Source organism: Camellia sinensis, chromosome 6 (genome assembly GCF_055761805.1).
Source record: "Camellia sinensis isolate YWXY chromosome 6, ASM5576180v1, whole genome shotgun sequence".
NCBI classification, from domain to species: Eukaryota; Viridiplantae; Streptophyta; class Magnoliopsida; order Ericales; family Theaceae; genus Camellia; species Camellia sinensis.
The window spans coordinates 131,537,501-131,541,834 of record NC_138966.1 but is presented as its reverse complement, the minus strand read 5'-3'; the positions used below and the strand labels follow the sequence as shown (position 1 = coordinate 131,541,834).

Below are 4,334 nucleotides of genomic sequence, written 5' to 3'. Positions count from 1 at the left end.
TACATTTCATGATTTCGAGTTTCTAGTCACATAACAATTGAACTTTTTTTTGTTAATAAATCATCAAGTAATTATTATTTTTTTAACAATGTCAGAAATATATTTCAATTAACAATTTATGTAAAGTTCTATAGAACGGCAATTAAACCAGCGATATTGTATGGAACGAAATGTTGGGCAATTAAGAAACAACATATTGATATGATGAGTGTTAGTGAGATGCAAATGCTAAGGTAGATGTGTGGCAAGACTAAAAAAGATACAGTTAGGAATGAATATATTCGTGGATGGGTAGGAATAGCACTGATTGAAGATAAGTTGAGAGATAATAGATTGAGATGGTTTGGTCATATATAACGGAGACCAACAGAGGTAATAATGAAGATATACAATACAGTGCTGGCAGAGGTAAGTGTTAGGAGAAGGGACAAACTTAGATTGACGTGGCTAATGTAGTAAATAAAGATATGGATCTCTTTAATTTGACCAACCAAATGACATTTGATAGAGCCGAGTGGAAAAGAAAGATTAATGTAGCCAACCCCATTTGATGGGACTTATAATGTAGGTTGATTTGGTTTGATTTATAGGAGAGTAGTTAGAATTTTTTTTTCCCCTATTAATTTTGTTAAATAAAAAATTATAATAATGAGATATTTGTAATTTCTAAGATTACAAAAAAAATCATATTTTAAGTAAAATTCAAAAGGTATATTTGTAATTTTTTAAAAGAGAGGGATGCACTGGTGTTCCATGGTCCACCACCATAACCATTTATTTCAATCATATTCCCTTTTGCAACCTTCACCCCAAGTCTTTCAGCGTCTGTCTCAACAAAATTTATTTATTTATTTTTAATGGTTCACACTTTAAAGAGCTAGGAAATTCAGATTAGAATATTATATATATACCAGCCACCCTGATAAAATAATCGATTCATCATTAAAAAAACCATGGCAAAATTGGTTATTGTGTGTTGTGGTGCTACTTGTTCAACATCCCTGCAGCAAAATGCATCATGGCAAATAATGAGACAGATAGAGCAGCATTGGAGGCCTTCAAGGCTGCAATTGTTCAAGACCCATTTGGTGCCCTCTCTTCCTGGAATCATTCACTCCATTACTGTCTCTGGAACGGCATTTTGTGTAGTCACCGACATCCTGATAGGGTCATTGGGATAACTCTAAGGTCCCATGGCCTGATTGGATCGCTCTCACCTCATGTAGGAAACCTCTCCTTTCTCAAAAGAATCGTTCTTCCAAACAATAGCTTCCACGGGTCAATCCCACAGGAGATGGGTCGCTTGTCCCGGCTTCAACTAATAGAATTCAGCAACAATTCGTTTGGAGGTGGAATACCAAACAACCTTTCTCGTTGTTCAAAACTTGAATGGCTGGACTTTATCAACAACAATCTAACCGGAAACATCCCAGCTGAGTTGGGCTCTTTGCCAAGGCTTCAAACTTTGGGCTTGAGTAAAAACAAGCTTTCAGGTACCATCCCTCCTTTCATTGGAAACCTCTCATCTCTTTTCCAAATCTATTTATTGGAATGTAATTTGCATGGGGAGATTCCTGCGGAAATTGCTAGGCTTCGAGGCCTGGCATATGTCGACTTATCTGCGAATAACCTATCTGGCAAGGTTCCTTCTGGCCTTTACAATGTCTCCACCATCATTTTGTTATCAGTAGCTGTTAACCAACATGAAGGAAACATTCCTCCTGATATAGGCTCCACACTACCTAATCTCAAGTTACTTTTTCTTTTCGGCAATTTATTTACTGGAACAATTCCTACTTCACTGTCAAATGCTTCAGAGCTCGAATCGATACAATTAGGTGAAAATGATTTCAGCGGGACAATGCTGAGAGATCTTGGAAAACTTCTGAGTCTTCGGCAGATAAGTGTTCCTCAAAATCGATTGCAGGATGACCTCACTTTTATTTCGTTTCTAACAAATTGCACCAGTTTACAACATATTGATGCGGGTAACAATTCTTTTAGAGGTTCATTGCCGGACTCCATAGCAAATCTCTCCACATATCTTAGTACTATAAATTTGCAGATTAATCAAATACATGGAAACATTCCTTCAGGCATCGGAAACCTCCTCAACCTCACTATCTTAGCTATGGCAGCAAATAATCTTGCTGGCCCTATTCCATCCTCCATTGGCAGACTTCAAAAGCTGCATGGTCTGTACTTAGGCCAGAACAAATTCACAGAACTTCCATCTTCGCTTGGTAATTTGACTTCCTTGATTACTCTCTACTTGCATGAAAACAACATCCACGGAAGCATACCTCCGAGTTTGGGCAATTGTCATAGCTTGTTGGAATTAGCCCTTTATAAAAATAATCTCAATGGTTCAATACCCCTGAAATTATGAGTCTCTCCTCCATTTCAACAATCCTCTGGTTAGATCACAATGCACTAACCGGTTCTCTTCCATCAGAAGTTGGGTCTTTGAAAAACCTTGGATACATGGATGTATCCTATAATAAATTATCAGGACCCATTCCGAACACTCTAAGCAACTGTTTGAGTCTAGAATGGCTTCACTTGGAGGCCAATTCATTTGAAGGAGAGATACCTCAAAGTTTGAGAATTTTGAGGGGCTTAAGAGAGTTGGATCTTTCGCACAACAATTTGTCAGGGAAGATCCCAAGTTATCTAGGCGAGCTTCAACTAGATATGTTGAATTTATCTTTTAATAGGCTACATGGAGAAGTTCCAATACAAGGAGTGTTTCAAAATGGGAGTGCAATTTCAATTGTTGGAAATAATGAGCTATGTGGAGGTATTGCAAAATTAGACCTTCCTCCTTGTCCATCCTCCAAATCAAGCAACAACAACCCATCTCACAGGATGAAAGTGATCCTACTAGTGATTGGTCTTGTGATATTTTTATCTTTGTTTGTTAGCTTCTTTATATTTCTTCAACGGCGTCATGTTTCAAAAAAGAAGACCTCTAGCACGCCATCAATCAAACATCAATTTTTGAGGGTTTCTTATGCAGAGCTTCTCAAAGCCACCAATGGATTCTCAGAGGCTAATCTAATTGGTGTTGGGAGCTATGCTTCAGTTTACAAAGGGATTCTTGATCATGTTCAGATGGTTGTGGCAGTGAAAGTGCTCAATCTTCAGACCAGAGGAGCTTTCAAGAGCTTCATGTCAGAATGTAAGGCACTAAGAGCGATAAAGCACCGAAATCTATTGAAAATTTTGAGCGTTTGTTCCAGTGTGGATTTCCATGGTAATGAATTCAAAGCTTTGGTATATGAATTTATGGCCAATGGAAACTTGGGCAATTGGTTGCATCAAGTCGGAGTTGGAGACCATGAACAGCTAGAAGAACCTAGAAATCTTAAACTAATCCAGAAGCTGGACATTTCCACTGATATTGCCTCTGCACTTGAGTATCTTCATTGTGGTTGTGAGTCAACAATTATTCATGGTGATCTAAAGCCAAGTAATGTTCTTTTGGATGATGAGATGACGGCCCATATTGGAGATTTTGGGTTGGCAAAAATTATTTCTACTGTTTCAAGTGATGTGGCACAAGGTCAAAGCAATTCAGTTGCGATAAGGGGAACCATAGGCTATGTTGCTCCAGGTAGAAAATCTTTTCAATTTCCTTAAGAGTAGAAAAACTGAACTTGCAATAGGAAAAATATAATATATATACACACACATGAATACATTTCGGCATAAACATACAAACCATGTCTTCTACAAAATAGTGGACACCTACATAGTTTTAATCATTATATTTATGCAGATTCCACGCCATTTATGAATGCTCCCAATGTGTGCTTCCACCTCCTCACTGTTAACAAACCAAGTACTAAGTTTACTTTGTTTAATGTTGTGCTTAATCTTAGTATAAGTATTACCATTGAAGTGTACATCATTTAATGTGGCCATGCTTAACTTCGCTATGAAAAACTGGTCTTAATCCTCTGTGCCTCCTCTGTTTTTTTGTTTTTTGTTTTTTTTTTTTAAATATTTTTTTATGTAATTTTAGTATGAAATTTTAGTCTGATCAAAATAGTCTATGGTATCTACTAGTGGAAAGAATTAATATACTAGTTTGCTACCGAAGCATTTTCTAAAATCTTACTCATTGCTTGGAAACTTGTATAGTTGATTCTGACGGTATATCTCATGCAAGACTAATTGTTAGAATTTATGTATTATTGATTGATATCTTATTGTTGTGTTTTTGATATTACAAGGATTCCTATTATATAGAAGAGGATTTGGGTAGTAGGTGAGGAGTAGGTGAGGGTAAATTGGTGGTAGGTGTAGTAGGTGTGGTAGTAGGTGGTGGT

At 37.0% G+C, this 4,334-nt stretch overlaps 1 long non-coding RNA gene and 1 pseudogene across 2 annotated transcripts in view; one reads left to right on the top strand and one right to left on the bottom strand.

The window, feature by feature from the left end:
- The first annotated feature begins 978 nt into the window (after window positions 1-978).
- LOC114302869 (putative receptor-like protein kinase At3g47110) overlaps window positions 979-4,334 on the top strand; it is an 8,157-nt pseudogene continuing 4,801 nt past the window's right edge. Inside the window, exon 1 of the transcript XR_014333073.1 lies at window positions 979-3,616. The product of XR_014333073.1 is annotated as a putative receptor-like protein kinase At3g47110 (transcript). The remainder of the gene's footprint in view (window positions 3,617-4,334) is intronic.
- Window positions 4,180-4,334, bottom strand: part of LOC145792901 (uncharacterized) — a 4,138-nt gene continuing 3,983 nt past the window's right edge. Inside the window, exon 2 of the long non-coding RNA XR_014333074.1 lies at window positions 4,180-4,334. This exon is cut by the window's right edge and continues 1,640 nt beyond it. This is a non-coding gene — a long non-coding RNA (uncharacterized LOC145792901).